Source organism: Rhinoderma darwinii (assembly GCF_050947455.1).
Source record: "Rhinoderma darwinii isolate aRhiDar2 chromosome 5 unlocalized genomic scaffold, aRhiDar2.hap1 SUPER_5_unloc_24, whole genome shotgun sequence".
NCBI lineage: Eukaryota > Metazoa > Chordata > Amphibia > Anura > Rhinodermatidae > Rhinoderma > Rhinoderma darwinii.
This window is the reverse complement of record NW_027461781.1, coordinates 649,367-674,775: the sequence shown is the minus strand read 5'-3', so window position 1 is coordinate 674,775 and position 25,409 is coordinate 649,367. Positions and strand designations below refer to the sequence as shown.

Sequence of the window (25,409 nt, the reverse complement as noted above, 5' to 3'; positions counted from 1 at the left end):
CCTTTTAGGTAAGTTAAAGAGCTGCACCTGAGCCAGCCACTGATTGATTGATTGATTGATTGATTGATTGATTGATTGATTGATTGATTGATTGATGCAGCACAACAGTCAAATAGTGGAGTGGAGTAGGGGAACAGCAAACAGCCAATAAAGCAGCCCGCCCGCTCGCCTGCCCGCCACAATGGACCTACCTGTGTACACTAGATGGATGTGATGGAATGTACTGTCGTCCCTACATTTCAAGAAGAAGTAAGAATTGCAGTTGCAACAAAGCCTTGCTTGCCTACAAAGAGAGCAGCAATTTGGATTTGTTACTATGTTACCTAGAAGAATAACAAACTGTGCAAGGATGGAGGTTGTAGGAGCAAGGAGAAGTTGTCTGTAAAGTTGGTGGATGCCTATTTTCCATTTTGCAGTCCCTTGTCTCCCTCTTGTGGCTTCCTGGAGGCAACTAGCTGTGCAAAAAAAAGACAGCCTGGCGGCCGGCTGTTGCAGTGTTGCCCTCTCAGGCAACACTGAGTGACTGACTGAGCCTCACCGTCTTATATAAAGTTCAGACGGAACTTTGCACGTGTCATAGTGGAGCCCTCAGGATTCCAGAGCCAGCTTTCTGACATCATAATGGGGCCTCAGAGATAAAAGCCTGGGCCCAGGCAGTGTTGGTCAGTGCTGCTCAGCAGGCAGCACTGGACTGGACTGGATTACAGCTGATACAAGGTGTGAAGGAACAAGGGGTGGCTGTGGGCATGCACTTGCTGCCGCTGCCAGTGTTTATCTGCATGGCAGCAGGGCATTTGGGCGTTGCCAGGAAGGCGTTTTTATGTAGATTCCTCCTCTTTCAGCACTGCATTGTGGTGCAAGCAAAAGAAGCAAATCCTGTCTGGCTTCCTCTCCGGCCTTTATTCACCTCCCGTGTAGCTGTGAGTGTGTGAGCCTGCAGGGCCCCATGGAATTGCCTAGAAGTAGGCTGAATCGCTGCAAGGGCTGAACAGCAGTATCGGGCAGGCTCGGGCAACGCGCGGCCCGTTCGGGTTATCGCTTCTCGGCCTTTTGGCTAAGATCAAGTGTAGTATCTGTTCTTATCAGTTTAATATCTGATACGTCCCCTATCTGGGGACCATATATTAAATGGATTTTTAGAACAGGGAGATGGAAATAGAGCTTGCTCTGTCCACTCCACGCATTGACCTGGTATTGCAGTATTTCCAGGACCGGTGCACCCTTTCCTTATGTGTTGACTAAAAGCAGATTCCAAAAGTGTTTTTTGTCTTTGCTATTGTTTCTGTCTTTCTGAAGGGATCTCCCCTTTTAATCCCATTATTTCAACACCTGTTGGACAATGCATGAGTGATAATGAGCTCATTGATTAAATGCAATTAATGAATAGATTGCCACCTCTTGTTGTGTGTCGTCTGTGTTTCTGTGTTTCCGGCATTTCACATTGGAACACCTCATTCACCTTCCTTCTCTTCTCTCCGCCCTCCCTTTTAGGTAAGTTAAAGAGCTGCACCTGAGCCAGCCACTGATTGATTGATTGATTGATTGATTGATTGATTGATTGATTGATTGATTGATTGATGCAGCACAACAGTCAAATAGTGGAGTGGAGTAGGGGAACAGCAAACAGCCAATAAAGCAGCCCGCCCGCTCGCCTGCCCGCCACAATGGACCTACCTGTGTACACTAGATGGATGTGATGGAATGTACTGTCGTCCCTACATTTCAAGAAGAAGTAAGAATTGCAGTTGCAACAAAGCCTTGCTTGCCTACAAAGAGAGCAGCAATTTGGATTTGTTACTATGTTACCTAGAAGAATAACAAACTGTGCAAGGATGGAGGTTGTAGGAGCAAGGAGAAGTTGTCTGTAAAGTTGGTGGATGCCTATTTTCCATTTTGCAGTCCCTTGTCTCCCTCTTGTGGCCTCCTGGAGGCAACTAGCTGTGCAAAAAAAAGAAAGCCTGGCGGCCGGCTGTTGCAGTGTTGCCCTCTCAGGCAACACTGAGTGACTGACTGAGCCTCACCGTCTTATATAAAGTTCAGACGGAACTTTGCACGTGTCATAGTGGAGCCCTCAGGATTCCAGAGCCAGCTTTCTGACATCATAATGGGGCCTCAGAGATAAAAGCCTGGGCCCAGGCAGTGTTGGTCAGTGCTGCTCAGCAGGCAGCACTGGACTGGACTGGATTACAGCTGATACAAGGTGTGAAGGAACAAGGGGTGGCTGTGGGCATGCACTTGCTGCCGCTGCCAGTGTTTATCTGCATGGCAGCAGGGCATTTGGGCGTTGCCAGGAAGGCGTTTTTATGTAGATTCCTCCTCTTTCAGCACTGCATTGTGGTGCAAGCAAAAGAAGCAAATCCTGTCTGGCTTCCTCTCCGGCCTTTATTCACCTCCCGTGTAGCTGTGAGTGTGTGAGCCTGCAGGGCCCCATGGAATTGCCTAGAAGTAGGCTGAATCGCTGCAAGGGCTGAACAGCAGTATCGGGCAGGCTCGGGCAACGCGCGGCCCGTTCGGGTTATCGCTTCTCGGCCTTTTGGCTAAGATCAAGTGTAGTATCTGTTCTTATCAGTTTAATATCTGATACGTCCCCTATCTGGGGACCATATATTAAATGGATTTTTAGAACAGGGAGATGGAAATAGAGCTTGCTCTGTCCACTCCACGCATTGACCTGGTATTGCAGTATTTCCAGGACCGGTGCACCCTTTCCTTATGTGTTGACTAAAAGCAGATTCCAAAAGTGTTTTTTGTCTTTGCTATTGTTTCTGTCTTTCTGAAGGGATCTCCCCTTTTAATCCCATTATTTCAACACCTGTTGGACAATGCATGAGTGATAATGAGCTCATTGATTAAATGCAATTAATGAATAGATTGCCACCTCTTGTTGTGTGTCGTCTGTGTTTCTGTGTTTCCGGCATTTCACATTGGAACACCTCATTCACCTTCCTTGTCTTCTCTCCGCCCTCCCTTTTAGGTAAGTTAAAGAGCTGCACCTGAGCCAGCCACTGATTGATTGATTGATTGATTGATTGATTGATTGATTGATTGATTGATTGATTGATTGATTGATGCAGCACAACAGTCAAATAGTGGAGTGGAGTAGGGGAACAGCAAACAGCCAATAAAGCAGCCCGCCCGCTCGCCTGCCCGCCACAATGGACCTACCTGTGTACACTAGATGGATGTGATGGAATGTACTGTCGTCCCTACATTTCAAGAAGAAGTAAGAATTGCAGTTGCAACAAAGCCTTGATTGCCTACAAAGAGAGCAGCAATTTGGATTTGTTACTATGTTACCTAGAAGAATAACAAACTGTGCAAGGATGGAGGTTGTAGGAGCAAGGAGAAGTTGTCTGTAAAGTTGGTGGATGCCTATTTTCCATTTTGCAGTCCCTTGTCTCCCTCTTGTGGCCTCCTGGAGGCAACTAGCTGTGCAAAAAAAAGACAGCCTGGCGGCCGGCTGTTGCAGTGTTGCCCTCTCAGGCAACACTGAGTGACTGACTGAGCCTCACCGTCTTATATAAAGTTCAGACGGAACTTTGCACGTGTCATAGTGGAGCCCTCAGGATTCCAGAGCCAGCTTTCTGACATCATAATGGGGCCTCAGAGATAAAAGCCTGGGCCCAGGCAGTGTTGGTCAGTGCTGCTCAGCAGGCAGCACTGGACTGGACTGGATTACAGCTGATACAAGGTGTGAAGGAACAAGGGGTGGCTGTGGGCATGCACTTGCTGCCGCTGCCAGTGTTTATCTGCATGGCAGCAGGGCATTTGGGCGTTGCCAGGAAGGCGTTTTTATGTAGATTCCTCCTCTTTCAGCACTGCATTGTGGTGCAAGCAAAAGAAGCAAATCCTGTCTGGCTTCCTCTCCGGCCTTTATTCACCTCCCGTGTAGCTGTGAGTGTGTGAGCCTGCAGGGCCCCATGGAATTGCCTAGAAGTAGGCTGAATCGCTGCAAGGGCTGAACAGCAGTATCGGGCAGGCTCGGGCAACGCGCGGCCCGTTCGGGTTATCGCTTCTCGGCCTTTTGGCTAAGATCAAGTGTAGTATCTGTTCTTATCAGTTTAATATCTGATACGTCCCCTATCCGGGGACCATATATTAAATGGATTTTTAGAACAGGGAGATGGAAATAGAGCTTGCTCTGTCCACTCCACGCATTGACCTGGTATTGCAGTATTTCCAGGACCGGTGCACCCTTTCCTTATGTGTTGACTAAAAGCAGATTCCAAAAGTGTTTTTTGTCTTTGCTATTGTTTCTGTCTTTCTGAAGGGATCTCCCCTTTTAATCCCATTATTTCAACACCTGTTGGACAATGCATGAGTGATAATGAGCTCATTGATTAAATGCAATTAATGAATAGATTGCCACCTCTTGTTGTGTGTCGTCTGTGTTTCTGTGTTTCCGGCATTTCACATTGGAACACCTCATTCACCTTCCTTGTCTTCTCTCCGCCCTCCCTTTTAGGTAAGTTAAAGAGCTGCACCTGAGCCAGCCACTGATTGATTGATTGATTGATTGATTGATTGATTGATTGATTGATTGATTGATTGATTGATTGATGCAGCACAACAGTCAAATAGTGGAGTGGAGTAGGGGAACAGCAAACAGCCAATAAAGCAGCCCGCCCGCTCACCTGCCCGCCACAATGGACCTACCTGTGTACACTAGATGGATGTGATGGAATGTACTGTCGTCCCTACATTTCAAGAAGAAGTAAGAATTGCAGTTGCAACAAAGCCTTGCTTGCCTACAAAGAGAGCAGCAATTTGGATTTGTTACTATGTTACCTAGAAGAATAACAAACTGTGCAAGGATGGAGGTTGTAGGAGCAAGGAGAAGTTGTCTGTAAAGTTGGTGGATGCCTATTTTCCATTTTGCAGTCCCTTGTCTCCCTCTTGTGGCCTCCTGGAGGCAACTAGCTGTGCAAAAAAAAGACAGCCTGGCGGCCGGCTGTTGCAGTGTTGCCCTCTCAGGCAACACTGAGTGACTGACTGAGCCTCACCGTCTTATATAAAGTTCAGACGGAACTTTGCACGTGTCATAGTGGAGCCCTCAGGATTCCAGAGCCAGCTTTCTGACATCATAATGGGGCCTCAGAGATAAAAGCCTGGGCCCAGGCAGTGTTGGTCAGTGCTGCTCAGCAGGCAGCACTGGACTGGACTGGATTACAGCTGATACAAGGTGTGAAGGAACAAGGGGTGGCTGTGGGCATGCACTTGCTGCCGCTGCCAGTGTTTATCTGCATGGCAGCAGGGCATTTGGGCGTTGCCAGGAAGGCGTTTTTATGTAGATTCCTCCTCTTTCAGCACTGCATTGTGGTGCAAGCAAAAGAAGCAAATCCTGTCTGGCTTCCTCTCCGGCCTTTATTCACCTCCCGTGTAGCTGTGAGTGTGTGAGCCTGCAGGGCCCCATGGAATTGCCTAGAAGTAGGCTGAATCGCTGCAAGGGCTGAACAGCAGTATCGGGCAGGCTCGGGCAACGCGCGGCCCGTTCGGGTTATCGCTTCTCGGCCTTTTGGCTAAGATCAAGTGTAGTATCTGTTCTTATCAGTTTAATATCTGATACGTCCCCTATCCGGGGACCATATATTAAATGGATTTTTAGAACAGGGAGATGGAAATAGAGCTTGCTCTGTCCACTCCACGCATTGACCTGGTATTGCAGTATTTCCAGGACCGGTGCACCCTTTCCTTATGTGTTGACTAAAAGCAGATTCCAAAAGTGTTTTTTGTCTTTGCTATTGTTTCTGTCTTTCTGAAGGGATCTCCCCTTTTAATCCCATTATTTCAACACCTGTTGGACAATGCATGAGTGATAATGAGCTCATTGATTAAATGCAATTAATGAATAGATTGCCACCTCTTGTTGTGTGTCGTCTGTGTTTCTGTGTTTCCGGCATTTCACATTGGAACACCTCATTCACCTTCCTTGTCTTCTCTCCGCCCTCCCTTTTAGGTAAGTTAAAGAGCTGCACCTGAGCCAGCCACTGATTGATTGATTGATTGATTGATTGATTGATTGATTGATTGATTGATTGATGCAGCACAACAGTCAAATAGTGGAGTGGAGTAGGGGAACAGCAAACAGCCAATAAAGCAGCCCGCCCGCTCGCCTGCCCGCCACAATGGACCTACCTGTGTACACTAGATGGATGTGATGGAATGTACTGTCGTCCCTACATTTCAAGAAGAAGTAAGAATTGCAGTTGCAACAAAGCCTTGCTTGCCTACAAAGAGAGCAGCAATTTGGATTTGTTACTATGTTACCTAGAAGAATAACAAACTGTGCAAGGATGGAGGTTGTAGGAGCAAGGAGAAGTTGTCTGTAAAGTTGGTGGATGCCTATTTTCCATTTTGCAGTCCCTTGTCTCCCTCTTGTGGCCTCCTGGAGGCAACTAGCTGTGCAAAAAAAAGACAGCCTGGCGGCCGGCTGTTGCAGTGTTGCCCTCTCAGGCAACACTGAGTGACTGACTGAGCCTCACCGTCTTATATAAAGTTCAGACGGAACTTTGCACGTGTCATAGTGGAGCCCTCAGGATTCCAGAGCCAGCTTTCTGACATCATAATGGGGCCTCAGAGATAAAAGCCTGGGCCCAGGCAGTGTTGGTCAGTGCTGCTCAGCAGGCAGCACTGGACTGGACTGGATTACAGCTGATACAAGGTGTGAAGGAACAAGGGGTGGCTGTGGGCATGCACTTGCTGCCGCTGCCAGTGTTTATCTGCATGGCAGCAGGGCATTTGGGCGTTGCCAGGAAGGCGTTTTTATGTAGATTCCTCCTCTTTCAGCACTGCATTGTGGTGCAAGCAAAAGAAGCAAATCCTGTCTGGCTTCCTCTCCGGCCTTTATTCACCTCCCGTGTAGCTGTGAGTGTGTGAGCCTGCAGGGCCCCATGGAATTGCCTAGAAGTAGGCTGAATCGCTGCAAGGGCTGAACAGCAGTATCGGGCAGGCTCGGGCAACGCGCGGCCCGTTCGGGTTATCGCTTCTCGGCCTTTTGGCTAAGATCAAGTGTAGTATCTGTTCTTATCAGTTTAATATCTGATACGTCCCCTATCTGGGGACCATATATTAAATGGATTTTTAGAACAGGGAGATGGAAATAGAGCTTGCTCTGTCCACTCCACGCATTGACCTGGTATTGCAGTATTTCCAGGACCGGTGCACCCTTTCCTTATGTGTTGACTAAAAGCAGATTCCAAAAGTGTTTTTTGTCTTTGCTATTGTTTCTGTCTTTCTGAAGGGATCTCCCCTTTTAATCCCATTATTTCAACACCTGTTGGACAATGCATGAGTGATAATGAGCTCATTGATTAAATGCAATTAATGAATAGATTGCCACCTCTTGTTGTGTGTCGTCTGTGTTTCTGTGTTTCCGGCATTTCACATTGGAACACCTCATTCACCTTCCTTGTCTTCTCTCCGCCCTCCCTTTTAGGTAAGTTAAAGAGCTGCACCTGAGCCAGCCACTGATTGATTGATTGATTGATTGATTGATTGATTGATTGATTGATTGATTGATTGATTGATTGATGCAGCACAACAGTCAAATAGTGGAGTGGAGTAGGGGAACAGCAAACAGCCAATAAAGCAGCCCGCCCGCTCGCCTGCCCGCCACAATGGACCTACCTGTGTACACTAGATGGATGTGATGGAATGTACTGTCGTCCCTACATTTCAAGAAGAAGTAAGAATTGCAGTTGCAACAAAGCCTTGCTTGCCTACAAAGAGAGCAGCAATTTGGATTTGTTACTATGTTACCTAGAAGAATAACAAACTGTGCAAGGATGGAGGTTGTAGGAGCAAGGAGAAGTTGTCTGTAAAGTTGGTGGATGCCTATTTTCCATTTTGCAGTCCCTTGTCTCCCTCTTGTGGCCTCCTGGAGGCAACTAGCTGTGCAAAAAAAAGACAGCCTGGCGGCCGGCTGTTGCAGTGTTGCCCTCTCAGGCAACACTGAGTGACTGACTGAGCCTCACCGTCTTATATAAAGTTCAGACGGAACTTTGCACGTGTCATAGTGGAGCCCTCAGGATTCCAGAGCCAGCTTTCTGACATCATAATGGGGCCTCAGAGATAAAAGCCTGGGCCCAGGCAGTGTTGGTCAGTGCTGCTCAGCAGGCAGCACTGGACTGGACTGGATTACAGCTGATACAAGGTGTGAAGGAACAAGGGGTGGCTGTGGGCATGCGCTTGCTGCCGCTGCCAGTGTTTATCTGCATGGCAGCAGGGCATTTGGGCGTTGCCAGGAAGGCGTTTTTATGTAGATTCCTCCTCTTTCAGCACTGCATTGTGGTGCAAGCAAAAGAAGCAAATCCTGTCTGGCTTCCTCTCCGGCCTTTATTCACCTCCCGTGTAGCTGTGAGTGTGTGAGCCTGCAGGGCCCCATGGAATTGCCTAGAAGTAGGCTGAATCGCTGCAAGGGCTGAACAGCAGTATCGGGCAGGCTCGGGCAACGCGCGGCCCGTTCGGGTTATCGCTTCTCGGCCTTTTGGCTAAGATCAAGTGTAGTATCTGTTCTTATCAGTTTAATATCTGATACGTCCCCTATCTGGGGACCATATATTAAATGGATTTTTAGAACAGGGAGATGGAAATAGAGCTTGCTCTGTCCACTCCACGCATTGACCTGGTATTGCAGTATTTCCAGGACCGGTGCACCCTTTCCTTATGTGTTGACTAAAAGCAGATTCCAAAAGTGTTTTTTGTCTTTGCTATTGTTTCTGTCTTTCTGAAGGGATCTCCCCTTTTAATCCCATTATTTCAACACCTGTTGGACAATGCATGAGTGATAATGAGCTCATTGATTAAATGCAATTAATGAATAGATTGCCACCTCTTGTTGTGTGTCGTCTGTGTTTCTGTGTTTCCGGCATTTCACATTGGAACACCTCATTCACCTTCCTTGTCTTCTCTCCGCCCTCCCTTTTAGGTAAGTTAAAGAGCTGTACCTGAGCCAGCCACTGATTGATTGATTGATTGATTGATTGATTGATTGATTGATTGATTGATTGATTGATTGATGCAGCACAACAGTCAAATAGTGGAGTGGAGTAGGGGAACAGCAAACAGCCAATAAAGCAGCCCGCCCGCTCGCCTGCCCGCCACAATGGACCTACCTGTGTACACTAGATGGATGTGATGGAATGTACTGTCGTCCCTACATTTCAAGAAGAAGTAAGAATTGCAGTTGCAACAAAGCCTTGCTTGCCTACAAAGAGAGCAGCAATTTGTATTTGTTACTATGTTACCTAGAAGAATAACAAACTGTGCAAGGATGGAGGTTGTAGGAGCAAGGAGAAGTTGTCTGTAAAGTTGGTGGATGCCTATTTTCCATTTTGCAGTCCCTTGTCTCCCTCTTGTGGCCTCCTGGAGGCAACTAGCTGTGCAAAAAAAAGACAGCCTGGCGGCCGGCTGTTGCAGTGTTGCCCTCTCAGGCAACACTGAGTGACTGACTGAGCCTCACCGTCTTATATAAAGTTCAGACGGAACTTTGCACGTGTCATAGTGGAGCCCTCAGGATTCCAGAGCCAGCTTTCTGACATCATAATGGGGCCTCAGAGATAAAAGCCTGGGCCCAGGCAGTGTTGGTCAGTGCTGCTCAGCAGGCAGCACTGGACTGGACTGGATTACAGCTGATACAAGGTGTGAAGGAACAAGGGGTGGCTGTGGGCATGCACTTGCTGCCGCTGCCAGTGTTTATCTGCATGGCAGCAGGGCATTTGGGCGTTGCCAGGAAGGCGTTTTTATGTAGATTCCTCCTCTTTCAGCACTGCATTGTGGTGCAAGCAAAAGAAGCAAATCCTGTCTGGCTTCCTCTCCGGCCTTTATTCACCTCCCGTGTAGCTGTGAGTGTGTGAGCCTGCAGGGCCCCATGGAATTGCCTAGAAGTAGGCTGAATCGCTGCAAGGGCTGAACAGCAGTATCGGGCAGGCTCGGGCAACGCGCGGCCCGTTCGGGTTATCGCTTCTCGGCCTTTTGGCTAAGATCAAGTGTAGTATCTGTTCTTATCAGTTTAATATCTGATACGTCCCCTATCTGGGGACCATATATTAAATGGATTTTTAGAACAGGGAGATGGAAATAGAGCTTGCTCTGTCCACTCCACGCATTGACCTGGTATTGCAGTATTTCCAGGACCGGTGCACCCTTTCCTTATGTGTTGACTAAAAGCAGATTCCAAAAGTGTTTTTTGTCTTTGCTATTGTTTCTGTCTTTCTGAAGGGATCTCCCCTTTTAATCCCATTATTTCAACACCTGTTGGACAATGCATGAGTGATAATGAGCTCATTGATTAAATGCAATTAATGAATAGATTGCCACCTCTTGTTGTGTGTCGTCTGTGTTTCTGTGTTTCCGGCATTTCACATTGGAACACCTCATTCACCTTCCTTGTCTTCTCTCCGCCCTCCCTTTTAGGTAAGTTAAAGAGCTGCACCTGAGCCAGCCACTGATTGATTGATTGATTGATTGATTGATTGATTGATTGATTGATTGATGCAGCACAACAGTCAAATAGTGGAGTGGAGTAGGGGAACAGCAAACAGCCAATAAAGCAGCCCGCCCGCTCGCCTGCCCGCCACAATGGACCTACCTGTGTACACTAGATGGATGTGATGGAATGTACTGTCGTCCCTACATTTCAAGAAGAAGTAAGAATTGCAGTTGCAACAAAGCCTTGCTTGCCTACAAAGAGAGCAGCAATTTGGATTTGTTACTATGTTACCTAGAAGAATAACAAACTGTGCAAGGATGGGGGTTGTAGGAGCAAGGAGAAGTTGTCTGTAAAGTTGGTGGATGCCTATTTTCCATTTTGCAGTCCCTTGTCTCCCTCTTGTGGCCTCCTGGAGTCAACTAGCTGTGCAAAAAAAAGACAGCCTGGCGGCCGGCTGTTGCAGTGTTGCCCTCTCAGGCAACACTGAGTGACTGACTGAGCCTCACCGTCTTATATAAAGTTCAGACGGAACTTTGCACGTGTCATAGTGGAGCCCTCAGGATTCCAGAGCCAGCTTTCTGACATCATAATGGGGCCTCAGAGATAAAAGCCTGGGCCCAGGCAGTGTTGGTCAGTGCTGCTCAGCAGGCAGCACTGGACTGGACTGGATTACAGCTGATACAAGGTGTGAAGGAACAAGGGGTGGCTGTGGGCATGCACTTGCTGCCGCTGCCAGTGTTTATCTGCATGGCAGCAGGGCATTTGGGCGTTGCCAGGAAGGCGTTTTTATGTAGATTCCTCCTCTTTCAGCACTGCATTGTGGTGCAAGCAAAAGAAGCAAATCCTGTCTGGCTTCCTCTCCAGCCTTTATTCACCTCCCGTGTAGCTGTGAGTGTGTGAGCCTGCAGGGCCCCATGGAATTGCCTAGAAGTAGGCTGAATCGCTGCAAGGGCTGAACAGCAGTATCGGGCAGGCTCGGGCAACGCGCGGCCCGTTCGGGTTATCGCTTCTCGGCCTTTTGGCTAAGATCAAGTGTAGTATCTGTTCTTATCAGTTTAATATCTGATACGTCCCCTATCTGGGGACCATATATTAAATGGATTTTTAGAACAGGGAGATGGAAATAGAGCTTGCTCTGTCCACTCCACGCATTGACCTGGTATTGCAGTATTTCCAGGACCGGTGCACCCTTTCCTTATGTGTTGACTAAAAGCAGATTCCAAAAGTGTTTTTTGTCTTTGCTATTGTTTCTGTCTTTCTGAAGGGATCTCCCCTTTTAATCCCATTATTTCAACACCTGTTGGACAATGCATGAGTGATAATGAGCTCATTGATTAAATGCAATTAATGAATAGATTGCCACCTCTTGTTGTGTGTCGTCTGTGTTTCTGTGTTTCCGGCATTTCACATTGGAACACCTCATTCACCTTCCTTCTCTTCTCTCCGCCCTCCCTTTTAGGTAAGTTAAAGAGCTGCACCTGAGCCAGCCACTGATTGATTGATTGATTGATTGATTGATTGATTGATTGATTGATTGATGCAGCACAACAGTCAAATAGTGGAGTGGAGTAGGGGAACAGCAAACAGCCAATAAAGCAGCCTGCCCGCTCGCCTGCCCGCCACAATGGACCTACCTGTGTACACTAGATGGATGTGATGGAATGTACTGTCGTCCCTACATTTCAAGAAGAAGTAAGAATTGCAGTTGCAACAAAGCCTTGCTTGCCTACAAAGAGAGCAGCAATTTGGATTTGTTACTATGTTACCTAGAAGAATAACAAACTGTGCAAGGATGGAGGTTGTAGGAGCAAGGAGAAGTTGTCTGTAAAGTTGGTGGATGCCTATTTTCCATTTTGCAGTCCCTTGTCTCCCTCTTGTGGCCTCCTGGAGGCAACTAGCTGTGCAAAAAAAAGACAGCCTGGCGGCCGGCTGTTGCAGTGTTGCCCTCTCAGGCAACACTGAGTGACTGACTGAGCCTCACCGTCTTATATAAAGTTCAGACGGAACTTTGCACGTGTCATAGTGGAGCCCTCAGGATTCCAGAGCCAGCTTTCTGACATCATAATGGGGCCTCAGAGATAAAAGCCTGGGTCCAGGCAGTGTTGGTCAGTGCAGCTCAGCAGGCAGCACTGGACTGGACTGGATTACAGCTGATACAAGGTGTGAAGGAACAAGGGGTGGCTGTGGGCATGCACTTGCTGCCGCTGCCAGTGTTTATCTGCATGGCAGCAGGGCATTTGGGCGTTGCCAGGAAGGCGTTTTTATGTAGATTCCTCCTCTTTCAGCACTGCATTGTGGTGCAAGCAAAAGAAGCAAATCCTGTCTGGCTTCCTCTCCGGCCTTTATTCACCTCCCGTGTAGCTGTGAGTGTGTGAGCCTGCAGGGCCCCATGGAATTGCCTAGAAGTAGGCTGAATCGCTGCAAGGGCTGAACAGCAGTATCGGGCAGGCTCGGGCAACGCGCGGCCCGTTCGGGTTATCGCTTCTCGGCCTTTTGGCTAAGATCAAGTGTAGTATCTGTTCTTATCAGTTTAATATCTGATACGTCCCCTATCTGGGGACCATATATTAAATGGATTTTTAGAACAGGGAGATGGAAATAGAGCTTGCTCTGTCCACTCCACGCATTGACCTGGTATTGCAGTATTTCCAGGACCGGTGCACCCTTTCCTTATGTGTTGACTAAAAGCAGATTCCAAAAGTGTTTTTTGTCTTTGCTATTGTTTCTGTCTTTCTGAAGGGATCTCCCCTTTTAATCCCATTATTTCAACACCTGTTGGACAATGCATGAGTGATAATGAGCTCATTGATTAAATGCAATTAATGAATAGATTGCCACCTCTTGTTGTGTGTCGTCTGTGTTTCTGTGTTTCCGGCATTTCACATTGGAACACCTCATTCACCTTCCTTGTCTTCTCTCCGCCCTCCCTTTTAGGTAAGTTAAAGAGCTGCACCTGAGCCAGCCACTGATTGATTGATTGATTGATTGATTGATTGATTGATTGATTGATTGATTGATTGATTGATTGATGCAGCACAACAGTCAAATAGTGGAGTGGAGTAGGGGAACAGCAAACAGCCAATAAAGCAGCCCGCCCGCTCGCCTGCCCGCCACAATGGACCTACCTGTGTACACTAGATGGATGTGATGGAATGTACTGTCGTCCCTACATTTCAAGAAGAAGTAAGAATTGCAGTTGCAACAAAGCCTTGCTTGCCTACAAAGAGAGCAGCAATTTGGATTTGTTACTATGTTACCTAGAAGAATAACAAACTGTGCAAGGATGGAGGTTGTAGGAGCAAGGAGAAGTTGTCTGTAAAGTTGGTGGATGCCTATTTTCCATTTTGCAGTCCCTTGTCTCCCTCTTGTGGCCTCCTGGAGGCAACTAGCTGTGCAAAAAAAAGACAGCCTGGCGGCCGGCTGTTGCAGTGTTGCCCTCTCAGGCAACACTGAGTGACTGACTGAGCCTCACCGTCTTATATAAAGTTCAGACGGAACTTTGCACGTGTCATAGTGGAGCCCTCAGGATTCCAGAGCCAGCTTTCTGACATCATAATGGGGCCTCAGAGATAAAAGCCTGGGCCCAGGCAGTGTTGGTCAGTGCTGCTCAGCAGGCAGCACTGGACTGGACTGGATTACAGCTGATACAAGGTGTGAAGGAACAAGGGGTGGCTGTGGGCATGCACTTGCTGCCGCTGCCAGTGTTTATCTGCATGGCAGCAGGGCATTTGGGCGTTGCCAGGAAGGCGTTTTTATGTAGATTCCTCCTCTTTCAGCACTGCATTGTGGTGCAAGCAAAAGAAGCAAATCCTGTCTGGCTTCCTCTCCGGCCTTTATTCACCTCCCGTGTAGCTGTGAGTGTGTGAGCCTGCAGGGCCCCATGGAATTGCCTAGAAGTAGGCTGAATCGCTGCAAGGGCTGAACAGCAGTATCGGGCAGGCTCGGGCAACGCGCGGCCCGTTCGGGTTATCGCTTCTCGGCCTTTTGGCTAAGATCAAGTGTAGTATCTGTTCTTATCAGTTTAATATCTGATACGTCCCCTATCTGGGGACCATATATTAAATGGATTTTTAGAACAGGGAGATGGAAATAGAGCTTGCTCTGTCCACTCCACGCATTGACCTGGTATTGCAGTATTTCCAGGACCGGTGCACCCTTTCCTTATGTGTTGACTAAAAGCAGATTCCAAAAGTGTTTTTTGTCTTTGCTATTGTTTCTGTCTTTCTGAAGGGATCTCCCCTTTTAATCCCATTATTTCAACACCTGTTGGACAATGCATGAGTGATAATGAGCTCATTGATTAAATGCAATTAATGAATAGATTGCCACCTCTTGTTGTGTGTCGTCTGTGTTTCTGTGTTTCCGGCATTTCACATTGGAACACCTCATTCACCTTCCTTGTCTTCTCTCCGCCCTCCCTTTTAGGTAAGTTAAAGAGCTGCACCTGAGCCAGCCACTGATTGATTGATTGATTGATTGATTGATTGATTGATTGATTGATGCAGCACAACAGTCAAATAGTGGAGTGGAGTAGGGGAACAGCAAACAGCCAATAAAGCAGCCCGCCCGCTCGCCTGCCCGCCACAATGGACCTACCTGTGTACACTAGATGGATGTGATGGAATGTACTGTCGTCCCTACATTTCAAGAAGAAGTAAGAATTGCAGTTGCAACAAAGCCTTGCTTGCCTACAAAGAGAGCAGCAATTTGGATTTGTTACTATGTTACCTAGAAGAATAACAAACTGTGCAAGGATGGAGGTTGTAGGAGCAAGGAGAAGTTGTCTGTAAAGTTGGTGGATGCCTATTTTCCATTTTGCAGTCCCTTGTCTCCCTCTTGTGGCCTCCTGGAGGCAACTAGCTGTGCAAAAAAAAGACAGCCTGGCGGCCGGCTGTTGCAGTGTTGCCCTCTCAGGCAACACTGAGTGACTGACTGAGCCTCACCGTCTTATATAAAGTTCAGACGGAACTTTGCACGTGTCATAGTGGAGCCCTCAGGATTCCAGAGCCAGCTTTCTGACATCATAATGGGGCCTCAGAGATAAAAGCCTGGGCCCAGGCAGTGTTGGTCAGTGCTGCTCAGCAGGCAGCACTGGACTGGACTGGATTACAGCTGATACAAGGTGTGAAGGAACAAGGGGTGGCTGTGGGCATGCACTTGCTGCCGCTGCCAGTGTTTATCTGCATGGCAGCAGGGCATTTGGGCGTTGCCAGGAAGGCGTTTTTATGTAGATTCCTCCTCTTTCAGCACTGCATTGTGGTGCAAGCAAAAGAAGCAAATCCTGTCTGGCTTCCTCTCCGGCCTTTATTCACCTCCCGTGTAGCTGTGAGTGTGTGAGCCTGCAGGGCCCCATGGAATTGCCTAGAAGTAGGCTGAATCGCTGCAAGGGCTGAACAGCAGTATCGGGCAGGCTCGGGCAACGCGCGGCCCGTTCGGGTTATCGCTTCTCGGCCTTTTGGCTAAGATCAAGTGTAGTATCTGTTCTTATCAGTTTAATATCTGATACGTCCCCTATCTGGGGACCATATATTAAATGGATTTTTAGAACAGGGAGATGGAAATAGAGCTTGCTCTGTCCACTCCACGCATTGACCTGGTATTGCAGTATTTCCAGGACCGGTGCACCCTTTCCTTATGTGTTGACTAAAAGCAGATTCCAAAAGTGTTTTTTGTCTTTGCTATTGTTTCTGTCTTTCTGAAGGGATCTCCCCTTTTAATCCCATTATTTCAACACCTGTTGGACAATGCATGAGTGATAATGAGCTCATTGATTAAATGCAATTAATGAATAGATTGCCACCTCTTGTTGTGTGTCGTCTGTGTTTCTGTGTTTCCGGCATTTCACATTGGAACACCTCATTCACCTTCCTTGTCTTCTCTCCGCCCTCCCTTTTAGGTAAGTTAAAGAGCTGCACCTGAGCCAGCCACTGATTGATTGATTGATTGATTGATTGATTGATTGATGCAGCACAACAGTCAAATAGTGGAGTGGAGTAGGGGAACAGCAAACAGCCAATAAAGCAGCCCGCCCGCTCGCCTGCCCGCCACAATGGACCTACCTGTGTACACTAGATGGATGTGATGGAATGTACTGTCGTCCCTACATTTCAAGAAGAAGTAAGAATTGCAGTTGCAACAAAGCCTTGCTTGCCTACAAAGAGAGCAGCAATTTGGATTTGTTACTATGTTACCTAGAAGAATAACAAACTGTGCAAGGATGGAGGTTGTAGGAGCAAGGAGAAGTTGTCTGTAAAGTTGGTGGATGCCTATTTTCCATTTTGCAGTCCCTTGTCTCCCTCTTGTGGCCTCCTGGAGGCAACTAGCTGTGCAAAAAAAAGACAGCCTGGCGGCCGGCTGTTGCAGTGTTGCCCTCTCAGGCAACACTGAGTGACTGACTGAGCCTCACCGTCTTATATAAAGTTCAGACGGAACTTTGCACGTGTCATAGTGGAGCCCTCAGGATTCCAGAGCCAGCTTTCTGACATCATAATGGGGCCTCAGAGATAAAAGCCTGGGCCCAGGCAGTGTTGGTCAGTGCTGCTCAGCAGGCAGCACTGGACTGGACTGGATTACAGCTGATACAAGGTGTGAAGGAACAAGGGGTGGCTGTGGGCATGCACTTGCTGCCGCTGCCAGTGTTTATCTGCATGGCAGCAGGGCATTTGGGCGTTGCCAGGAAGGCGTTTTTATGTAGATTCCTCCTCTTTCAGCACTGCATTGTGGTGCAAGCAAAAGAAGCAAATCCTGTCTGGCTTCCTCTCCGGCCTTTATTCACCTCCCGTGTAGCTGTGAGTGTGTGAGCCTGCAGGGCCCCATGGAATTGCCTAGAAGTAGGCTGAATCGCTGCAAGGGCTGAACAGCAGTATCGGGCAGGCTCGGGCAACGCGCGGCCCGTTCGGGTTATCGCTTCTCGGCCTTTTGGCTAAGATCAAGTGTAGTATCTGTTCTTATCAGTTTAATATCTGATACGTCCCCTATCTGGGGACCATATATTAAATGGATTTTTAGAACAGGGAGATGGAAATAGAGCTTGCTCTGTCCACTCCACGCATTGACCTGGTATTGCAGTATTTCCAGGACCGGTGCACCCTTTCCTTATGTGTTGACTAAAAGCAGATTCCAAAAGTGTTTTTTGTCTTTGCTATTGTTTCTGTCTTTCTGAAGGGATCTCCCCTTTTAATCCCATTATTTCAACACCTGTTGGACAATGCATGAGTGATAATGAGCTCATTGATTAAATGCAATTAATGAATAGATTGCCACCTCTTGTTGTGTGTCGTCTGTGTTTCTGTGTTTCCGGCATTTCACATTGGAACACCTCATTCACCTTCCTTGTCTTCTCTCCGCCCTCCCTTTTAGGTAAGTTAAAGAGCTGCACCTGAGCCAGCCACTGATTGATTGATTGATTGATTGATTGATTGATTGATTGATTGATTGATTGATTGATTGATGCAGCACAACAGTCAAATAGTGGAGTGGAGTAGGGGAACAGCAAACAGCCAATAAAGCAGCCCGCCCGCTCGCCTGCCCGCCACAATGGACCTACCTGTGTACACTAGATGGATGTGACGGAATGTACTGTCGTCCCTACATTTCAAGAAGAAGTAAGAATTGCAGTTGCAACAAAGCCTTGCTTGCCTACAAAGAGAGCAGCAATTTGGATTTGTTACTATGTTACCTAGAAGAATAACAAACTGTGCAAGGATGGAGGTTGTAGGAGCAAGGAGAAGTTGTCTGTAAAGTTGGTGGATGCCTATTTTCCATTTTGCAGTCCCTTGTCTCCCTCTTGTGGCCTCCTGGAGGCAACTAGCTGTGCAAAAAAAAGACAGCCTGGCGGCCGGCTGTTGCAGTGTTGCCCTCTCAGGCAACACTGAGTGACTGACTGAGCCTCACCGTCTTATATAAAGTTCAGACGGAACTTTGCACGTGTCATAGTGGAGCCCTCAGGATTCCAGAGCCAGCTTTCTGACATCATAATGGGGCCTCAGAGATAAAAGCCTGGGCCCAGGCAGTGTTGGTCAGTGCTGCTCAGCAGGCAGCACTGGACTGGACTGGATTACAGCTGATACAAGGTGTGAAGGAACAAGGGGTGGCTGTGGGCATGCACTTGCTGCCGCTGCCAGTGTTTATCTGCATGGCAGCAGGGCATTTGGGCGTTGCCAGGAAGGCGTTTTTATGTAGATTCCTCCTCTTTCAGCACTGCATTGTGGTGCAAGCAAAAGAAGCAAATCCTGTCTGGCTTCCTCTCCGGCCTTTATTCACCTCCCGTGTAGCTGTGAGTGTGTGAGCCTGCAGGGCCCCATGGAATTGCCTAGAAGTAGGCTGAATCGCTGCAAGGGCTGAACAGCAGTATCGGGCAGGCTCGGGCAACGCGCGGCCCGTTCGGGTTATCGCTTCTCGGCCTTTTGGCTAAGATCAAGTGTAGTATCTGTTCTTATCAGTTTAATATCTGATACGTCCCCTATCTGGGGACCATATATTAAATGGATTTTTAGAACAGGGAGATGGAAATAGAGCTTGCTCTGTCCACTCCACGCATTGACCTGGTATTGCAGTATTTCCAGGACCGGTGCACCCTTTCCTTATGTGTTGACTAAAAGCAGATTCCAAAAGTGTTTTTTGTCTTTGCTATTGTTTCTGTCTTTCTGAAGGGATCTCCCCTTTTAATCCCATTATTTCAACACCTGTTGGACAATGCATGAGTGATAATGAGCTCATTGATTAAATGCAATTAATGAATAGATTGCCACCTCTTGTTGTGTGTCGTCTGTGTTTCTGTGTTTCCGGCATTTCACATTGGAACACCTCATTCACCTTCCTTGTCTTCTCTCCGCCCTCCCTTTTAGGTAAGTTAAAGAGCTGCACCTGAGCCAGCCACTGATTGATTGATTGATTGATTGATTGATTGATTGATTGATTGATTGATGCAGCACAACAGTCAAATAGTGGAGTGGAGTAGGGGAACAGCAAACAGCCAATAAAGCAGCCCGCCCGCTCGCCTGCCCGCCACAATGGACCTACCTGTGTACACTAGATGGATGTGATGGAATGTACTGTCGTCCCTACATTTCAAGAAGAAGTAAGAATTGCAGTTGCAACAAAGCCTTGCTTGCCTACAAAGAGAGCAGCAATTTGGATTTGTTACTATGTTACCTAGAAGAATAACAAACTGTGCAAGGATGGAGGTTGTAGGAGCAAGGAGAAGTTGTCTGTAAAGTTGGTGGATGCCTATTTTCCATTTTGCAGTCCCTTGTCTCCCTCTTGTGGCCTCCTGGAGGCAACTAGCTGTGCAAAAAAAAGACAGCCTGGCGGCCGGCTGTTGCAGTGTTGCCCTCTCAGGCAACACTGAGTGACTGACTGAGCCTCACCGTCTTATATAAAGTTCAGACGGAACTTTGCACGTGTCATAGTGGAGCCCTCAGGATTCCAGAGCCAGCTTTCTGACATCATAATGGGGCCTCAGAGATAAAAGCCTGGGCCCAGGCAGTGTTGGTCAGTGCTGCTCAGCAGGCAGCACTGGACTGGACTGGATTACAGCTGATACAAGGTGTGAAGGAACAAGGGGTGGCTGTGGGCATGCACTTGCTGCCGCTGCCAGTGTTTATCTGCATGGCAGCAGGGCATTTGGGCGTTGCCAGGAAGGCGTTTTTATGTAGATTCCTCCTCTTTCAGCACTGCATTGTGGTGCAAGCAAAAGAAGCAAATCCTGTCTGGCTTCCTCTCCGGCCTTTATTCACCTCCCGTGTAGCTGTGAGTGTGTGAGCCTGCAGGGCCCCATGGAATTGCCTAGAAGTAGGCTGAATCGCTGCAAGGGCTGAACAGCAGTATCGGGCAGGCTCGGGCAACGCGCGGCCCGTTCGGGTTATCGCTTCTCGGCCTTTTGGCTAAGATCAAGTGTAGTATCTGTTCTTATCAGTTTAATATCTGATACGTCCCCTATCTGGGGACCATATATTAAATGGATTTTTAGAACAGGGAGATGGAAATAGAGCTTGCTCTGTCCACTCCACGCATTGACCTGGTATTGCAGTATTTCCAGGACCGGTGCACCCTTTCCTTATGTGTTGACTAAAAGCAGATTCCAAAAGTGTTTTTTGTCTTTGCTATTGTTTCTGTCTTTCTGAAGGGATCTCCCCTTTTAATCCCATTATTTCAACACCTGTTGGACAATGCATGAGTGATAATGAGCTCATTGATTAAATGCAATTAATGAATAGATTGCCACCTCTTGTTGTGTGTCGTCTGTGTTTCTGTGTTTCCGGCATTTCACATTGGAACACCTCATTCACCTTCCTTGTCTTCTCTCCGCCCTCCCTTTTAGGTAAGTTAAAGAGCTGCACCTGAGCCAGCCACTGATTGATTGATTGATTGATTGATTGATTGATTGATTGATTGATTGATGCAGCACAACAGTCAAATAGTGGAGTGGAGTAGGGGAACAGCAAACAGCCAATAAAGCAGCCCGCCCGCTCGCCTGCCCGCCACAATGGACCTACCTGTGTACACTAGATGGATGTGATGGAATGTACTGTCGTCCCTACATTTCAAGAAGAAGTAAGAATTGCAGTTGCAACAAAGCCTTGCTTGCCTACAAAGAGAGCAGCAATTTGGATTTGTTACTATGTTACCTAGAAGAATAACAAACTGTGCAAGGATGGAGGTTGTAGGAGCAAGGAGAAGTTGTCTGTAAAGTTGGTGGATGCCTATTTTCCATTTTGCAGTCCCTTGTCTCCCTCTTGTGGCCTCCTGGAGGCAACTAGCTGTGCAAAAAAAAGACAGCCTGGCGGCCGGCTGTTGCAGTGTTGCCCTCTCAGGCAACACTGAGTGACTGACTGAGCCTCACCGTCTTATATAAAGTTCAGACGGAACTTTGCACGTGTCATAGTGGAGCCCTCAGGATTCCAGAGCCAGCTTTCTGACATCATAATGGGGCCTCAGAGATAAAAGCCTGGGCCCAGGCAGTGTTGGTCAGTGCTGCTCAGCAGGCAGCACTGGACTGGACTGGATTACAGCTGATACAAGGTGTGAAGGAACAAGGGGTGGCTGTGGGCATGCACTTGCTGCCGCTGCCAGTGTTTATCTGCATGGCAGCAGGGCATTTGGGCGTTGCCAGGAAGGCGTTTTTATGTAGATTCCTCCTCTTTCAGCACTGCATTGTGGTGCAAGCAAAAGAAGCAAATCCTGTCTGGCTTCCTCTCCGGCCTTTATTCACCTCCCGTGTAGCTGTGAGTGTGTGAGCCTGCAGGGCCCCATGGAATTGCCTAGAAGTAGGCTGAATCGCTGCAAGGGCTGAACAGCAGTATCGGGCAGGCTCGGGCAACGCGCGGCCCGTTCGGGTTATCGCTTCTCGGCCTTTTGGCTAAGATCAAGTGTAGTATCTGTTCTTATCAGTTTAATATCTGATACGTCCCCTATCTGGGGACCATATATTAAATGGATTTTTAGAACAGGGAGATGGAAATAGAGCTTGCTCTGTCCACTCCACGCATTGACCTGGTATTGCAGTATTTCCAGGACCGGTGCACCCTTTCCTTATGTGTTGACTAAAAGCAGATTCCAAAAGTGTTTTTTGTCTTTGCTATTGTTTCTGTCTTTCTGAAGGGATCTCCCCTTTTAATCCCATTATTTCAACACCTGTTGGACAATGCATGAGTGATAATGAGCTCATTGATTAAATGCAATTAATGAATAGATTGCCACCTCTTGTTGTGTGTCGTCTGTGTTTCTGTGTTTCCGGCATTTCACATTGGAACACCTCATTCACCTTCCTTGTCTTCTCTCCGCCCTCCCTTTTAGGTAAGTTAAAGAGCTGCACCTGAGCCAGCCACTGATTGATTGATTGATTGATTGATTGATTGATTGATTGATTGATTGATTGATGCAGCACAACAGTCAAATAGTGGAGTGGAGTAGGGGAACAGCAAACAGCCAATAAAGCAGCCCGCCCGCTCGCCTGCCCGCCACAATGGACCTACCTGTGTACACTAGATGGATGTGATGGAATGTACTGTCGTCCCTACATTTCAAGAAGAAGTAAGAATTGCAGTTGCAACAAAGCCTTGCTTGCCTACAAAGAGAGCAGCAATTTGGATTTGTTACTATGTTACCTAGAAGAATAACAAACTGTGCAAGGATGGAGGTTGTAGGAGCAAGGAGAAGTTGTCTGTAAAGTTGGTGGATGCCTATTTTCCATTTTGCAGTCCCTTGTCTCCCTCTTGTGGCCTCCTGGAGGCAACTAGCTGTGCAAAAAAAAGACAGCCTGGCGGCCGGCTGTTGCAGTGTTGCCCTCTCAGGCAACACTGAGTGACTGACTGAGCCTCACCGTCTTATATAAAGTTCAGACGGAACTTTGCACGTGTCATAGTGGAGCCCTCAGGATTCCAGAGCCAGCTTTCTGACATCATAATGGGGCCTCAGAGATAAAAGCCTGGGCCCAGGCAGTGTTGGTCAGTGCTGCTCAGCAGGCAGCACTGGACTGGACTGGATTACAGCTGATACAAGGTGTGAAGGAACAAGGGGTGGCTGTGGGCATGCACTTGCTGCCGCTGCCAGTGTTTATCTGCATGGCAGCAGGGCATTTGGGCGTTGCCAGGAAGGTGTTTTTATGTAGATTCCTCCTCTTTCAGCACTGCATTGTGGTGCAAGCAAAAGAAGCAAATCCTGTCTGGCTTCCTCTCCGGCCTTTATTCACCTCCCGTGTAGCTGTGAGTGTGTGAGCCTGCAGGGCCCCATGGAATTGCCTAGAAGTAGGCTGAATCGCTGCAAGGGCTGAACAGCAGTATCGGGCAGGCTCGGGCAACGCGCGGCCCGTTCGGGTTATCGCTTCTCGGCCTTTTGGCTAAGATCAAGTGTAGTATCTGTTCTTATCAGTTTAATATCTGATACGTCCCCTATCTGGGGACCATATATTAAATGGATTTTTAGAACAGGGAGACGGAAATAGAGCTTGCTCTGTCCACTCCACGCATTGACCTGGTATTGCAGTATTTCCAGGACCGGTGCACCCTTTCCTTATGTGTTGACTAAAAGCAGATTCCAAAAGTGTTTTTTGTCTTTGCTATTGTTTCTGTCTTTCTGAAGGGATCTCCCCTTTTAATCCCATTATTTCAACACCTGTTGGACAATGCATGAGTGATAATGAGCTCATTGATTAAATGCAATTAATGAATAGATTGCCACCTCTTGTTGTGTGTCGTCTGTGTTTCTGTGTTTCCGGCATTTCACATTGGAACACCTCATTCACCTTCCTTGTCTTCTCTCCGCCCTCCCTTTTAGGTAAGTTAAAGAGCTGCACCTGAGCCAGCCACTGATTGATTGATTGATTGATTGATTGATTGATTGATGCAGCACAACAGTCAAATAGTGGAGTGGAGTAGGGGAACAGCAAACAGCCAATAAAGCAGCCCGCCCGCTCGCCTGCCCGCCACAATGGACCTACCTGTGTACACTAGATGGATGTGATGGAATGTACTGTCGTCCCTACATTTCAAGAAGAAGTAAGAATTGCAGTTGCAACAAAGCCTTGCTTGCCTACAAAGAGAGCAGCAATTTGGATTTGTTACTATGTTACCTAGAAGAATAACAAACTGTGCAAGGATGGAGGTTGTAGGAGCAAGGAGAAGTTGTCTGTAAAGTTGGTGGATGCCTATTTTCCATTTTGCAGTCCCTTGTCTCCCTCTTGTGGCCTCCTGGAGGCAACTAGCTGTGCAAAAAAAAGACAGCCTGGCGGCCGGCTGTTGCAGTGTTGCCCTCTCAGGCAACACTGAGTGACTGACTGAGCCACTGAGTGACTGACTGAGCCTCACCGTCTTATATAAAGTTCAGACGGAACTTTGCACGTGTCATAGTGGAGCCCTCAGGATTCCAGAGCCAGCTTTCTGACATCATAATGGGGCCTCAGAGATAAAAGCCTGGGCCCAGGCAGTGTTGGTCAGTGCTGCTCAGCAGGCAGCACTGGACTGGACTGGATTACAGCTGATACAAGGTGTGAAGGAACAAGGGGTGGCTGTGGGCATGCACTTGCTGCCGCTGCCAGTGTTTATCTGCATGGCAGCAGGGCATTTGGGCGTTGCCAGGAAGGCGTTTTTATGTAGATTCCTCCTCTTTCAGCACTGCATTGTGGTGCAAGCAAAAGAAGCAAATCCTGTCTGGCTTCCTCTCCGGCCTTTATTCACCTCCCGTGTAGCTGTGAGTGTGTGAGCCTGCAGGGCCCCATGGAATTGCCTAGAAGTAGGCTGAATCGCTGCAAGGGCTGAACAGCAGTATCGGGCAGGCTCGGGCAACGCGCGGCCCGTTCGGGTTATCGCTTCTCGGCCTTTTGGCTAAGATCAAGTGTAGTATCTGTTCTTATCAGTTTAATATCTGATACGTCCCCTATCTGGGGACCATATATTAAATGGATTTTTAGAACAGGGAGATGGAAATAGAGCTTGCTCTGTCCACTCCACGCATTGACCTGGTATTGCAGTATTTCCAGGACCGGTGCACCCTTTCCTTATGTGTTGACTAAAAGCAGATTCCAAAAGTGTTTTTTGTCTTTGCTATTGTTTCTGTCTTTCTGAAGGGATCTCCCCTTTTAATCCCATTATTTCAACACCTGTTGGACAATGCATGAGTGATAATGAGCTCATTGATTAAATGCAATTAATGAATAGATTGCCACCTCTTGTTGTGTGTCGTCTGTGTTTCTGTGTTTCCGGCATTTCACATTGGAACACCTCATTCACCTTCCTTGTCTTCTCTCCGCCCTCCCTTTTAGGTAAGTTAAAGAGCTGCACCTGAGCCAGCCACTGATTGATTGATTGATTGATTGATTGATTGATTGATTGATTGATTGATTGATGCAGCACAACAGTCAAATAGTGGAGTGGAGTAGGGGAACAGCAAACAGCCAATAAAGCAGCCCGCCCGCTCGCCTGCCCGCCACAATGGACCTACCTGTGTACACTAGATGGATGTGATGGAATGTACTTGACCTGCC

At 47.8% G+C, this 25,409-nt stretch overlaps 17 non-coding genes across 17 annotated transcripts; all 17 read left to right on the top strand.

Annotated features, from left to right (window-relative positions):
• The first annotated feature begins 1,034 nt into the window (after positions 1–1,034).
• LOC142687985 (U2 spliceosomal RNA) lies at positions 1,035–1,225 on the top strand. The gene has a single exon (XR_012857159.1). It is a non-coding gene; the product is annotated as a U2 spliceosomal RNA (small nuclear RNA).
• Positions 1,226–2,517: 1,292 nt separating this feature from the next.
• On the top strand, positions 2,518–2,708 carry LOC142687984 (U2 spliceosomal RNA). Its single transcript, XR_012857158.1, has one exon. It is a non-coding gene; the product is annotated as a U2 spliceosomal RNA (small nuclear RNA).
• Positions 2,709–4,008: 1,300 nt separating this feature from the next.
• LOC142688006 (U2 spliceosomal RNA) lies at positions 4,009–4,199 on the top strand. The gene has a single exon (XR_012857178.1). It is a non-coding gene; the product is annotated as a U2 spliceosomal RNA (small nuclear RNA).
• A 1,300-nt stretch (positions 4,200–5,499) lies between these two features.
• On the top strand, positions 5,500–5,690 carry LOC142688005 (U2 spliceosomal RNA). Its single transcript, XR_012857177.1, has one exon. It is a non-coding gene; the product is annotated as a U2 spliceosomal RNA (small nuclear RNA).
• A 1,288-nt stretch (positions 5,691–6,978) lies between these two features.
• Positions 6,979–7,169, top strand: LOC142687983 (U2 spliceosomal RNA). The gene has a single exon (XR_012857157.1). It is a non-coding gene; the product is annotated as a U2 spliceosomal RNA (small nuclear RNA).
• A 1,300-nt stretch (positions 7,170–8,469) lies between these two features.
• Positions 8,470–8,660, top strand: LOC142687982 (U2 spliceosomal RNA). Its single transcript, XR_012857156.1, has one exon. It is a non-coding gene; the product is annotated as a U2 spliceosomal RNA (small nuclear RNA).
• Positions 8,661–9,956: 1,296 nt separating this feature from the next.
• LOC142687981 (U2 spliceosomal RNA) lies at positions 9,957–10,147 on the top strand. The gene has a single exon (XR_012857155.1). It is a non-coding gene; the product is annotated as a U2 spliceosomal RNA (small nuclear RNA).
• Positions 10,148–11,431: 1,284 nt separating this feature from the next.
• Positions 11,432–11,622, top strand: LOC142687980 (U2 spliceosomal RNA). Its single transcript, XR_012857154.1, has one exon. It is a non-coding gene; the product is annotated as a U2 spliceosomal RNA (small nuclear RNA).
• A 1,284-nt stretch (positions 11,623–12,906) lies between these two features.
• LOC142687979 (U2 spliceosomal RNA) lies at positions 12,907–13,097 on the top strand. Its single transcript, XR_012857153.1, has one exon. It is a non-coding gene; the product is annotated as a U2 spliceosomal RNA (small nuclear RNA).
• Positions 13,098–14,397: 1,300 nt separating this feature from the next.
• Positions 14,398–14,588, top strand: LOC142687977 (U2 spliceosomal RNA). The gene has a single exon (XR_012857151.1). It is a non-coding gene; the product is annotated as a U2 spliceosomal RNA (small nuclear RNA).
• A 1,280-nt stretch (positions 14,589–15,868) lies between these two features.
• LOC142687976 (U2 spliceosomal RNA) lies at positions 15,869–16,059 on the top strand. The gene has a single exon (XR_012857150.1). It is a non-coding gene; the product is annotated as a U2 spliceosomal RNA (small nuclear RNA).
• A 1,272-nt stretch (positions 16,060–17,331) lies between these two features.
• LOC142687974 (U2 spliceosomal RNA) lies at positions 17,332–17,522 on the top strand. Its single transcript, XR_012857149.1, has one exon. It is a non-coding gene; the product is annotated as a U2 spliceosomal RNA (small nuclear RNA).
• A 1,296-nt stretch (positions 17,523–18,818) lies between these two features.
• Positions 18,819–19,009, top strand: LOC142687973 (U2 spliceosomal RNA). Its single transcript, XR_012857148.1, has one exon. It is a non-coding gene; the product is annotated as a U2 spliceosomal RNA (small nuclear RNA).
• Positions 19,010–20,293: 1,284 nt separating this feature from the next.
• Positions 20,294–20,484, top strand: LOC142687972 (U2 spliceosomal RNA). Its single transcript, XR_012857147.1, has one exon. It is a non-coding gene; the product is annotated as a U2 spliceosomal RNA (small nuclear RNA).
• Positions 20,485–21,768: 1,284 nt separating this feature from the next.
• On the top strand, positions 21,769–21,959 carry LOC142687971 (U2 spliceosomal RNA). The gene has a single exon (XR_012857146.1). It is a non-coding gene; the product is annotated as a U2 spliceosomal RNA (small nuclear RNA).
• A 1,288-nt stretch (positions 21,960–23,247) lies between these two features.
• Positions 23,248–23,438, top strand: LOC142688010 (U2 spliceosomal RNA). The gene has a single exon (XR_012857181.1). It is a non-coding gene; the product is annotated as a U2 spliceosomal RNA (small nuclear RNA).
• A 1,292-nt stretch (positions 23,439–24,730) lies between these two features.
• Positions 24,731–24,921, top strand: LOC142687970 (U2 spliceosomal RNA). Its single transcript, XR_012857145.1, has one exon. It is a non-coding gene; the product is annotated as a U2 spliceosomal RNA (small nuclear RNA).
• Positions 24,922–25,409: the final 488 nt, after the last annotated feature.